Here is a 13,645-nt window from a genome sequence, read left to right on the forward strand (position 1 = left end):
TGCAGGGATAGAAAGCCTCTTCTTAGTCAGAGGGCCACATTTCCTTCTTGGGAACTTTCCAAGAGCTGCATGTAAGTGGTGGGGCTGGGCGAGATATCCTCCAAAACTGATTTGAAGTTCTTATTGTGATATCAGTTTCATAATTTTTGACCTGGCAATATATCACAAATCATGATGTGTGTGTGTCTGCTATGGAAAAATCACAATACAGGGGAAAACCATGAAGCCAGCCAATGCCTCTACATTGCTCCATCCTTATTTCAGACATTGTGGCATATCTATATATCACGATGTTCAGTTGGTGATATATCATGATAAAAACCAGATATTGCCCAGCTCTAGTCAGTAGTGGGTGGGGTCAGAGGCTATAGTAGGTGGAGCAATGTGATTTCTATTTTATTTTACCTTTGTACAGTAGGCTAGTTTCTATCAACACTCACACATCCCTCTCTAGCCTCTATTCAGGCAAACCAGAGGCTTTATTGTGAAGATTGTTAATTTAGCCTGTGGAAGTTCTCTCAATGATCTTTGTGTAGAAATAAATCCTCAGCACACACACACAAAAGTTGTAAAGCTTTACTTGCAGAAACCTAGTTTCAAATGCTACAAAAACAACGAAAGATACATTGCCTCGGTAATACATTTCTATTCTTATACTTTCTGGTCCTAGTGTAAGGCTCAAGATGAACATATTTGCCCCAAACCAGCTTTTTCCACATATTTGCCCTCTTTCCAGCTTGCTCCATTTTGGTCCACACCCAGGGAGATTCTGTGTCTGCTTGCAAAAACAACTCATGACTCTGAATGGTGGGGGCTACTTCATTAACATAAGTAAATACTTTGAAACTCTATAAAAACCTGTGACTCAGTCATAAAACTTAGCTCATCCCACCTTTGCAATGGAAAAACACAAGGCTTCAGCCGTGTGTCCAAACATTCTTTGCAGTAACCTGACTACAGTTCTGTTACAATTATACTCCATTTTAATGTAACATTTAAATAAGTGCAACATATCAGAAGTCAAAACAAAAATTTTTTTCCTTCCAGTAGCACCTTAAAGACCAACTAAGTTAGTTCTTGGTATGAGCTTTCGTGTGCATGCACACTTCTTCAGATACCAGATATCTGAAGAAGTGTGCATGCACACGAAAGCTCATACCAAGAACTAACTTAGTTGGTCTTTAAGGTGCTACTGGAAGGAAATTTTTTTTGTTTTGACTATGGCAGACCAACACGGCTACCTATCTATATCAGAAGTCAATAACACATTCCAGGCAGGCAAAAACAATCAGGAAGTAAAGCAGCACCAATGAGGGGGTTGTCCTGGGTTCAAGGACCAGAGAGAGAACCACATTCAGCCTCCAGGCATGAGCTCCTTCCCCCTTGGTATAGTGGTGCTACTTGTTAATTACTTATCTGAAAGTGACAACAGCAAGGCAGGCCAGAAGCTGCAGGATCACAGATAGCACCAAGTGAGCAATTTGCTCAGACAGAGGATGAGAGCAAACCAAGGCCTTTTAAGCTTCTGCCCCTTCTTCTTAGCCCCACCCACTCACAGAGATTTCAGATTCTTAAAGGTACAACCCTCTGGCCTGGAGGCAGGCCCTTCTTCTCCATTCCATAGCCTCTTGCTTAGTGCATGCCCTGCTTTGTGGAGTGGTGAGCTACTGGGGAGGCATGTGGTTCCTCACACTCAGGAGGAAGTGCCTGGGAGGGCCCTGACTCTGGCCCTGGCACTTGGGGAGGTTCTTCTGGAGGTTCCTAGCCTCAGACATGATGGTCTTCTGAGCTTCAGCACATCCCTGACCTTCTGCTCTAAGAGCTCCGAACTTGCTGTGTCATCTGTGTCTGGATTGATACTGGATAACACTTTGGTCCATTAGTGCTATTTATACATACTTTAGATGTGTATGTTTAAACCAAAGGCACAGCAATGCTTAGTTTGACCAGACCACTTGGTCCTGCTAGCTAGGGATGATGGGAGTTGTAGTCCAAAAACAACTGGAGACCCAGGCTTGGGAAACCCTGGTTTAGAGCATACCATACTTTGGGTTCATGCAGGAAACCACTGCCCGGAATGAAAAACAAGTTTTCAAAGTGTGTATGGGTGAATGAAGAAAACAGTACTTTAGAACAGCAGGAAGCATCGGGAACCTTATTGTTCCACGATTCGGAATGCAATCCAGAACACACTAACTACTAGGAAGTAAGCAGGACCTACAGTAAGCATGTAAAGGACGACACTGTTGTGTGTTATAGCTATCACCAAAGTTCTGCAAGGAGAAAATGGGCTATCATCCAGTTGATGTTAAAACTGTTTAAATCCTATTGATTTTAGTGGGAGAGAAAACATGGATGTGTTTTTTTACATTTCCCCATAGAAATAAATTGAACTTAAACACCACACACAGACACACACTTGCCTATATTGTGTCAATTGCTCCATTACTGACTAGGAACTGAGAGCAGTTTGATGTACGCAGGAGTACGTGCATTTTGTATTGCAGCGGCTGTCCCCAGTTTGTCTGAGTTTTCTAAAGGAAAACTATATTGCACATGAAAAACAAAGAGCCCCCTTGCTGCTTTTCATCCCGCTGGTTTCACCTTGTATCTGACATCCATTACCACTTTTTAAAGAAGCAATAGTGTAAGGGCCGCTAAACTGATACAAAAGCAGAGAATTTTAAATTACCCATGTAGATGGCAGGTGGCATTTCTGTTGTGACTATACTTTCCCAGCATAAACTATGGGGAAACTGCCAAGCTTTGCAAACTTCATGTGATAATTTCTCCCTGAAGTGTAAATACAGTGCATGTAAGGAATGTAAGTGGAATATGCATCCAGAAATAACTGGTGAGATCTAACCGTCCATCAATTACAGGACGAGCAGGCAAATTTTATAACTCTGACTGCATTCATCTTCATTGCAAATGTTCACACATCCGTCCACTTTCCAGAGGTACCATTAGGCAATTTTACACTCAGGACATAGTGGCCCTATAGAAACCCCCTCTTTATGTGTTACTTAGCTCAGTTGGTAGAGCATGAGGCTCTTAATCTCAGGGTTGTGGGTTCAAGCCCCACGTAGGGCAAAATATTCCTGCATTGAACTAGATGACCCTTGCAGTCCCTTCCAGATCTATTATTCTATTGATCCTATTCTACCACTTCAAAATGTAGTAAGGGTGGATCTAGACACACTGGGGGGGCACTATAAATAAGTGAGAAAATAAATCATAACAAAAGAAAAACGCTATGGAAAATTGCATAGAATTATTATTTTTGCTCTCCAGCGCCATCTTATGTTGCATGTTTATAATGTGTTCAAAACACTGTGTTTTGACTAATGTAGCAGAGTCCTTCTGCATTTGGGAGATCTGTTCATTCTGCTGAGATGGGCTCTGGATATCTTGCCCTGAATGCACCATTGCCCATTTTACAAACCAAAAGAGGTCATAACCCAAGGCGCGCTTTCGCCAATGGGGCCTCAACCCCCCCCCCCAAAAAAAACCTGGGTTGTTTTGTTCGCAAACAAAAAAAAAATTGTTTGTAATAGAAAAGAAACAGGTCGTAATACAAAAATCGTTTCCAAACCGGGACATGCACTTCCGGGTTTGAATTGGTTATAATCCAAAATGGTCATAAACTAGGCTGTTCACAAACCAAGGTACCACTGTACAGACTCTATTGCCAACCACAACCCTTCTGACTTTAAATATCACTTCCTACCCACAAGAACACACTGGTGGTGGACCAGAGGTCTACGTACCCATTTGACTGCTATTGACATCTCAACACACATACTATACTATACTTGCTATACTTGCCTATCAGGTTCTTTGGGCCTGGCAGGCAGCTTGTATGCATGAGGTTGTCTTGATGAAGAATAGCAATTGGCTTTAGTTACCAAAGTTTTTCTATAGCAACTAAATGGGCTCTTCCAGGATCTTATGGCAAATTAATAACACAGTGAACTTCAATGCTATATACACCATCCTTGACTGTGTCTGCTAGCATTGGCTCCTGCTCCTGCAAAGGCTTTTCCTACTGCCTGACTAGAGTGGGTGTCTTTTGTAGCTGCGTCAATGAACTTCAATGGGTTTATTCTGCATAGAACTTTGTTGACTACAGCCCAGCGTACAGGATTGCTAGCAATCCTAGCTGCAACGGATTTCCCATGCATTTCTACAGAAGCATCCAGAATATTTTTAATTTATATTTATTTATTTATTTATTTATTTATTTATTTATTTACTAAATTTGTAAACCTCCCTTCATCCTCCCTTCATCCGATGGTCACAAGGCAGTTCACAATATTAAAATACGAAATATGGCCACAAAATACATAACGAAAGCAAAAGCAAATCAATAGCACCCACTCTCCCTCCACACATGTAAAAGGACATAGAATGTGAATAGTCACTTTTCCTCCCTTCCTCATCACGTTTTTTCTCCCCTGCCCCCAACTGAGAACAATAGGTCGTCAGCAAACCCTTTTTCTCACGACCCACCTTAGCAAAGAAGAAAATGCAGAATTATACTTGGCTTAGCTTAGAAAAAAAATCTCACAGGTAATCAAAATGTTTCTCCAAAATTTAATCATTACAAATAACCAGTGATATAAGAAGAATTAACCACATGGAGTTAGCTGGAAGTCATCTTTTTCTTTTTCTTTTTTTCTTTTTCCCTTTTTCTTCTAGGTTTGTTTCTTTTTAATCTTCTTTTCTTGAAGTAGAGTTTTTCTTTTTCATAGGAGAATATATTCTTGTCTGCAGTTTTTGTTATCATGATTGTATTTATGTGTTTGTTTTTTGCTTTGTATTTTTTCTGGTTTGGTATTATATGTTCGTTTTATTCATTGTCTATTTGTATGATGCATAAGTGTAAATAAAGCATTTTAATACAGAAAAAATGAAGAAGATGCTGCTGAGTCATGCTGCTCAAAGGAAACCTGTGCCCCCTGTCCTCTGCCTTGTGGTTTTTAAAAAATGAAATAAGAACAAATCCCTCACACGCACACTGCTACAAAATAGTTGGTGAAGTATGCAGGTATGCATGAGTTCCTCAGACCCGAAAATGCAAACAGTCACATTAAGAATGTTTAGTTCTACCTGGTTCGGTAGGACATCTGCAGGCTTGCTTGGCTTCTGGGAGAAAAAAATAATGACAAAGGAATCTTATAGATTTCATTATTTGTTTGTAAAAATGGGGGGTGTAATTTATTTATTCATACATACATACATACATACATACATACATACATACATACATACCCTGCCCTTCTGGCTGGGGAAATCCAGCCAGATGGGTGACTTCCAACAAAGATTAAAAATACATTAAAACATCAGTCATTAAAAATTTCCCTAAAGAGGGCTACCTTCAGATGCCTTCTAAACATCAGATAGTTGTTTATTTCTTTGACATCTGGTGGAAGGGCATTCCACAGGGTGGGTGCCACCACCAAGAAGGCCCTCTGCCTGGTTCCCTGTAACTTGGCTTCTCGCAGCAAGGAAACTGCCAGAAGGCCCTCGGCACTGGATGATGGGGGTGGAGACACTCCTTCCGGTATACAGGACCGAGGCCGTTTAGGGCTTTAAACTTCAGCACCAAAACTTTGAATTGTGCTCAGAAACGTACTAGGTGTAAAAAAATAAAGGGCAGTCCCTCCAGTTACAGGCTTAATTTTGAGTCCATGGGTCCTAGACATGCTAGCTGTGTTCTACTTCCACTGTTCAAGGCAGCATGGCTCTGAACACAAGCTGCTGGGAAAGTGCTGTTATGCTCAGATCCTACTTGCAGACTTCCCACAGCTGTCTGGCTGGCCTCTCTAAGAACAGGATGCTGGACTAGATGGACCTTTGATCTGATCCATCTTATATTCTTAGCAATCCATTCTGCACTGCTGTTGTAGGCATTTGACTCCAGCATTTCAATTGCTTGGAAGTAACATGTGTCAGTTTTTGTCCATGAGGTTTGCTTGGCAGGGATACTGGAGTGGCTTGCCGGTTCCTGCTCCAGGTCAGGACAAACCTAGACAGCATCTTAAAAAGCAGAGACATCACCTTACCAACAAAGGTCAGTATAGTTAAAGCCATGGTTTTCCCAGTAGTGATGTATGGAAGTGAGAGCTGGACCATCAAGAAGGCTGATCGCTGAAGAATAGATGCTTTTGAATTATGGTGCTGGAGGAGACTCTTGAGAGTCCCATGGACTGCAAGAAGATCCAACCTATCCATTCTTAAGGAAATCAGCCCTGAGTGCTCACTGGAAGGACAGATCGTGAAGCTGAGGCTCCAATACTTTGGCCACCTCATGAGAAGAGAAGATTCCCTGGAAAAGACCCTGATGTTGGGAAAGATGGAGGGCACAAGGAGAAGGGGACGACAGAGGATGAGATGGTTGGACAGTGTTCTCGAAGCTACCAGCATGAGTTTGACCAAACTGCGGGAGGCAGTGGAAGACGGGAGTGCCTGGCGTGCCATGGGGTCACGAAGAGTCAGACATGACTAAACAACAACAACAACAACATGTGCCAGATGGCACAAGTATTATGTTCAGATACGAGGAAGGAAGAAAAGGGTCTTTCTTTGCAATGGCGCCAGCCTTGCGGAACACGTTGCCCATTAAATGTTCCAACTTGGTTCATACACATTTGGTCAGATGCTATTTTTGCAGGGTTTTCAGGCTACTGAAGGATGAGATGACCAGCAGGCAGCATCCGATTTCTTCTTTGACAACTGTTTAATCTGCCCATACTGATTGCATTTTTTATTGTTCTGTGTTTATATACCATATTTTGTAATGTTCAGCTGTTTATAAATGTTCCAAATAAGATAAGGTCCACGCTATCTGTGAAACCATAATCACGGCTGGAAAATCGTTCCAAATCCTGATGGTTTCTGGGAGCAACTGTTGCTAGAATAGATGCCAATAAGCTCAGCTGTTGCAGCCCAACTGCATGGAACGGAAGCTGCATCAAGACACAGTGAGATATAAATGGTTCATGAAGATGCTTTGTATCCAGTAGACCTGAAATGTGATGCTTCTAAAATCTGGCGGTATTATTCATTTTTGCTGTTTGTTTGTTTGTTTGTTTGTTTGTTTGTTTGTTTGTTTGAAAAATCAGTTGTCACATTGGGAAGATGCATGAGAAGATGGCAGAAGAGGAAGTCCTACTGAGCAATCAGAAGTCCTTATACTTCCAGGATGACTTCATTGGATACAACCCTATGCCGGGCTAAGTCATTTATCCTGGGTACATTTTGTAGCCTTGCAGTCTTCGAGTGCATAATACATATTTCCACTGGCCTGGGAAGAGCACCATGATATCTTCCCACTCATTGACAGAAATATACAATATAATGTTCTGCCATAGGAGCAATAGCGACCATGGCCTCTCCACATGCTTTACTAAGGCTAAATTCCTGCTATTTCCTCTTATTAAATCCCCACAGGGGCTACATTTCTCCAAGTTCCAAATAGCTACAGAGGAGGAGATTGATTTTAGTTGAACAGTCAAGTGACCTTTACATTAATCACTATAGTTGCTCCTTCCATCTCCCCCCTCCCTCCTTTTCTTTTAAGACACCTTTAACCTGCACCTTGCAAGGCTTGTTTGAATTTAAAAGGAAAACCTTGTTACACACTGCAGTTGGCATAATATTGTCAAGATTTGGAGCAGTTATTTCCAGCTTGTAAAAATGTGCTTTTGAAACTTGCATTTATTTCAGACTCGTGACAGTTCATTACAGACTGGAGAATCAAATGGAGACACCATCTGAGCAGCTGCCTCATCAGTTGATTTTGTAAGATGCTACCAATTGGCTGCATGTAATTCACTTCTCCTAGATATCCCTCACTGCCAATTTAGTTGTGGTGTTTTTAACAATAGCCTTACATCTGAGCATAGATCAAACATCTATTGACAAAAAAGCACGGTCCAATTTTGATGGCAAGTTCCTTCCCAGGCAGCTCCAATAATATAGGATGGCCCCATGGGGGAAAGGGCCAAGAACACTTAGGAAGAAAAACCATGTAATCAGGATCATGAAAGATCAGATTGGAGAAGAGACATTTGTGTGGTCCTTCTTATGACCTCCTACTCCTTTCTTGTGGTTCCTACATTCATACATTTTCAAAGCAGCATAGGTGTCAGGAGTCCAGTTCCCGGTTTGATAACACGGTGAGCATAGTTCATTAAAGCATGATTTATTGTCAAAACAAAGAGATAACTCCGGACAGCTGTAACACAGCCGTTGCCATAATTTATCATGATGACCCTTCTGAAGTCTGCTCCCGACGAGACCAGAAGCAACTGAACTTTTTCCTCTGACGTCTTTTGCATCCTGTAGCCCTCCCATTCGCCAAGACCTGGGACTAAGAGGGTCAGCTCCCACCTCTTCCTCATTCTCTAAGGGACTGTCTGTTCACTCTTTCCTGCCTGATGAACTGCTTCCTTCTCTATTCCTGGTATTTTGCACTTCTTGAAGGCTCCACCATTCTCTCATCAACTGACATTCCTAAGGGCAGGGGAATTGACACTGGGCTGTGCTCATCTTGCCTGGCAGTTAACCCTCTCTCTTCCTGGCTACTTCCATCACTGGGAGCTGGCTGCAAACCTTCCCTGGGGGCTGGCTCATTCATGACAATAGGGTGCAGCCATTCGAACACAGGTATCTTATAACACGAAACTGGGCCTACATTTAGTGCAAATTGGGTGCTGTTGTATAATTAATAGTAATGTAAATGTAATGTAATGTAATGTCTGCATTAGGAAAAACAGGAGAAAATGCTTTCAGAATACTAAATAATGTTCCAAGTGCATATAATGGCCTGGTTTGCACATAACCCCAAGTCATGATTTCTTTAAGCTATGGCTTGTTTAACAAACCATGAGCTAACCACGAGATGTGCTGCAGACAATCCAAGAAGCAATTGCTTGTTTTTCCAAAGTTTGTTTTGTTTCAAGCTGCTCTCACTTCATGACAATGTAGTTTCTAGGCTGGGATGATCAAAATAATCATGGCTAAGGAAGACATACAATACAACAACCTAACAAGCTAAGGAGCTGCGAGTCTGGTGAGTGCCTGGATGGAATACAACTTTTAGCCCCCGTGTGGAAAAAAGGGGGGTATAAATGTTTGGGAAAATCTTATTCCGATGATAACACATCAATAGCCTTTCAAGGCCCTGGTTGAAGTTTTCACAGCTGGGAGGACTTCATCAATGTATCTCTCTCAATGATGGTTGATATTGCTGGCAGTGTGTATATGAATTTCACAAAACTGTTCATGAGTAGGAGATGGGATCGGGAAGTACTTCCATCTAAGTTCCTGTAGGAATGGGTGAATCGGTCAATTTTGGTTTCTCTTAGCTTCTCATTTTTCCAGTGCCAAATTCAGTTCTCCACATTTCCGCATCAGTTTGCAAAACCTCATGAAAAGTCATCAGCATTTTAGTGCAAATGTCTCCTAATATACACATGTCTGTATGCAATTCGTTCTAATACACACACACACTTTTCCTGGCAAAGGAAATTCCCCCAATGCATTTATTGTCAAACATATATACAATTTTTTCTCTGGTACATGCCTTTTTGCACATGTTACTTGGCTGGAGAACTGCATTTCAAAATGTGGTGAAGTGCCAATTGTGCTGGATGAATTTCGGCTCATGTATTGTTTCGGAAAGTGCAAAATTAAAAGCTCGCATTTAAATGCAAGTTGAAATGACTTTCTCCCCACATCCCTGTGTTTCCCCTTCCCCCTTCCCATTTCATGGCTACTCCAGTCATTCCACGTGGTTTTTTGCAAGCTCCCTGGTGCTATTGCGCTCTGGGTGATTCAGTTGCAGATCTTGAAACTGGTGGTGATGGAATGGCAAAGTAATGTGTTTCATTGTTTACAGCACTTTCCCCCACTTACAGGGTGTACAAGAAAAAGCACCACTCAGCAAAACTAATTGTTGAGCAAGGATTTTCAAGTTCAAGCTATCTGAAGACTCATCTACTGAATGCACACGAAGGGCAGCGAATTATGGACTTTGAATTGGCCTCATCTGGCAGCAGTTATCCCAGACCACAAATATGGAAACCTGCAATTATTTTCCTCCTCCTAGCTAATAAAGGACTATGCACTAATTAACTGGCTGTAACAGATGTTAGTCAAGCTTCAAATCTAATGCCATGTGCTCTGCTTGCAAGTAATGCTCCTTTCTCCCAAACATCTCTTTGGACTTTCAGTCTTAATCCTCTTGTTCTGCAGGGCAAGCTACGCTCAGTGCTAGATTCATGTTTAACAAACACTTGCAAACTGTTTATTCTTAATTATGATAAGACAGCCAGCCTCTTGGAAAGCTTGTATTCAGCGACGTAGCCCAATTCTGTGCACGTTTCATAAAATAAAATCAGCAGAGTAATATGTCGCATGCTGAAGATACGTCTCTTTAGCCTGTGCTTTGAGAGTTATTTTTTGTGGGCCCACTTCTTACATTTTGTTTAATATGTGCATTTGTTTGGAATTGTTTCGCTCATTTTTATAATTGTAGTATCTGTTTCACCTGGTTTTAGTTGTATGATTATATTGTCGTAACCCACCTGGTGGGGGCTTTCATCAGTTTGGTTACCTCTTTTCATCATTGAACTCTGTTTATTTGATATTATTGAGGGTTCATCCAGACTTTCTTTTGTGCATCACAAAATCCTGAAAAGTGTGGACTTTGAAAAGGTTGTGTGTGCTTTGGTTGGGACCGGAAAGTGGGGCCTTTTTGCTACTCACACTAAAGCTTCAGAATTCTCTTTCAAAGGAAGTGCGCCTTGTTCCTTTCTAATGGATTTCCACCATACAGGAAAGACTTCTATTTCTAGAAAGCAAACAATTAAGAAACCATTATTAGAAACCATAGCTGTTATTAACACTATTTTTAGCCTTTTACTCTGCTGTTGTGTTTTAATCCTGCAGTTTTAAATTCTGATGTGTCTCACGCGGCTACCGTTTTAAGGATTCTCTTATTATTATAATCTATGTTCTATTCTTGCTGTTTTAAGTTTTTTAATTTTTTAATATATTGTGACTTTTCAATGTGGTTGTTTTGTAGCAAATTGTCAGTGGCCTTCGACTTTTAATTCAAGGTGAGACTTAAATACAGTGACTAAGAAGCCCATCTTGGCCATGGAAAAATGTGACAGAACCTTGAGAACTGAGTTTAAAGACATCGATTAAAAGGCATAGAGTTTTGTCTTCAGGTTGAATGACAATTCTGTCAAATGCAAACAGCCACAGAGTCATGAATATCTAACAGCAGGGGGAGAGAGAGGCTCACTGTGGTAGCTTTCCATCAAGCACACACCATGAGGACATGTTCCTGGCACCATTGAGGAGCATGTATTCATAACAAATCCATTGGCTCAGATCCATACCGTCATGATGGTGCACTCCAGGAGGAAAGTCTGCAAAATCTCTTGCTGCCAGAGATGTCATTATTATGCTTCCTTCCTCTGAAGAGCACACAGGCCTATTCTGCGGAATAAAATGCACAATTCGTTCTGTGAGCTGGGTGATAAATGACAACAGTTTGTCTTCCTCCACCAGCCACTACTGAATCCACAGAGTGTGGCGGCAAATAACCTGAGAAAGGTGGATTGGAGTCCCTCGATTTCTGCTCCACAGAAATGCCCCAGAAGTAAAGAGCTTGAGGAGTGAACTCTTTCTTCCTGGTCATAAACCCAATGCCACAATTCAGCAATGAGAGAGGCATGATTGTATCCAGGACTTTTGTTAAGGGGAAACTTTCCAGAACTCAGTTCTGGCACTTCTGAGGTGGGTTCCAGAACATCTCAAGTGGGTGCCATTGCCATTCTAAGAGAAAGAGGGAGGTCTGCTATGATTATTTATGTCTTTGCCCTTCTTCCAAAACTGTGTAGCTGTCATAACAAAAGTTATATAGTGACAGAAAGAGTGTGTGAGAGTGTGAGTCTACTGACAATCTGGAATGATTGTTTACCATAAATCTCTCATCACCTTTTAGTTTAGAATAATGTATCACCCTGTTTCATCAATCTTCCATCTCCTGTCAAATCAAAATCAGTTTGTGACCAAACTATATATCACTTTGTTTTGTAAGCTTAATTCCCCCCCCCCCCCATTTTACAGCCTACCACTTTGTCCTTAAGTTATTCATCTCTAGAATCCTGATCCCAGCCTTTTGATTATGATCACGGAACAAATACCAAGCTGCGCTTAATCGTGAAAATGAAAAGAGGATCTTGCAGTGCCGAAAAAGGGAATTTGTAGCAGAGGCCCATTTGAATATTTGGTGTCTTGGAACTGCAAATCAGGAAATCAGAACAGAGTCGGTCTGGCAGGAGGAGGAGCTCAGGAAGGAGGAAGGCAGCCAGAAGCAGTGGCAAGGCATTCTGGGAATCAGCGGTGGTTGCAGCAGCAGGTTACCAGACAACTTTCATCCAGTGTAAAGTATAAAATGTGGTCAAAATAGATAAAATTACAAAGATAATACAATAACAGATTGACTTATCTAGTCAGATCAAATCCTGAGGTAATAGATAACAAAATTGATCACAAACCAGTAGTCAAACACAGATAAAACTGCAGGCTATTTTGACCACATTTTAATACTTCTACTTTGGATTAAAGTTGTACTTCATTTTCCTATAAGATTCAGAAGCATGTTGCATTATTTTATTCCAGCTCAACTTAGTCTTTGATTCTAACAGATTTGATTCTAACATCGGCTGTCACCCATTGTCTGGAATGTGAGCCATAACCAACACATCTGATAAAAACAGCCCGGCACTGTGGAATTAAATGATTACTCATTCCAGGTTTTGTACTGTGACAACAAATGGGAAGAAGGGGGGAGAGGAAGAGCAGACTTCCTGGATCAGGAGAGGTGACCATGCAGAAAGGCTAATTTTCTTTCTTTCTTTCTTTCTTTCTTTCTTTCTTTCTTTCTTTCTTTCTTTCTTTCTTTCTTTCTAGAACAAGCGAAAGGGGCAGGGATCCTGCTTCTACTACCACAAAAACATACAATTTCACTTAGATCACTAGTTAAACTGCTCAGTTCGGTTAGCAGGCAGCATTAAAGGGAACAAAGCTTCAGTCTCAAGTCGATATGATAGATGCAGAAGCAAAGCTGCTCCCAGTGCCAAAGGGCCTTCTCTATTGTGCGTTTTGCAAATCTAAACTCACAGAGTTTCCAATGAGACTTGAGTGAAGAGCAGAGCAAACTACGCTGTAATGAAATAATATTAAAGGCCATCAACGCTGAAAAGTAATAGAGTACACTTCGTACCAGTCTTACCACTGCTCTTAGCAGGGCCGTCTTACCCATTAGGGTTAGTGGCGCCCTGCACCACGGCACCCGCCCGTCAGGGGTGCCCATGCTGGGTGGTGGCGGCAGCTCTTCCTACTGCCAGCTGCACTCTCTCACTTCCTGCCTGGGAGAGGAGGCAGTGGCCGTAGCACACAAAGCTACACAGAGCCCTTCTCCCTCCTGCCCACCCCGTGGCAGTAGCAGGACTGCTGAGGAAGCCCATGCAGCAAGCGAGCCTCAAGCTGCCTAGCGCAGGGGGAAGGGGGACAGGGAGGGGTGCTGAGAATGTCGCTCCCCACCCCTTCTGTCGAGGAA

At 41.9% G+C, this 13,645-nt stretch overlaps 1 long non-coding RNA gene across 1 annotated transcript; it reads right to left on the bottom strand.

The window, feature by feature from the left end:
• Nucleotides 1-8,847: 8,847 nt before the first annotated feature.
• LOC310828538 lies at nt 8,848-12,371 on the bottom strand. The gene is made up of 3 exons (XR_014557013.1): nt 12,156-12,371; nt 10,777-10,861; nt 8,848-9,333 (listed from the first exon to the last, which is right to left on the bottom strand). It is a non-coding gene; the product is annotated as an uncharacterized lncRNA (long non-coding RNA).
• Nucleotides 12,372-13,645: the final 1,274 nt, after the last annotated feature.

This window comes from Podarcis gaigeae (genome assembly GCF_964106915.1).
Source record: "Podarcis gaigeae genome assembly, chromosome: 12".
Classification (NCBI taxonomy): Eukaryota; Metazoa; Chordata; class Lepidosauria; order Squamata; family Lacertidae; genus Podarcis; species Podarcis gaigeae.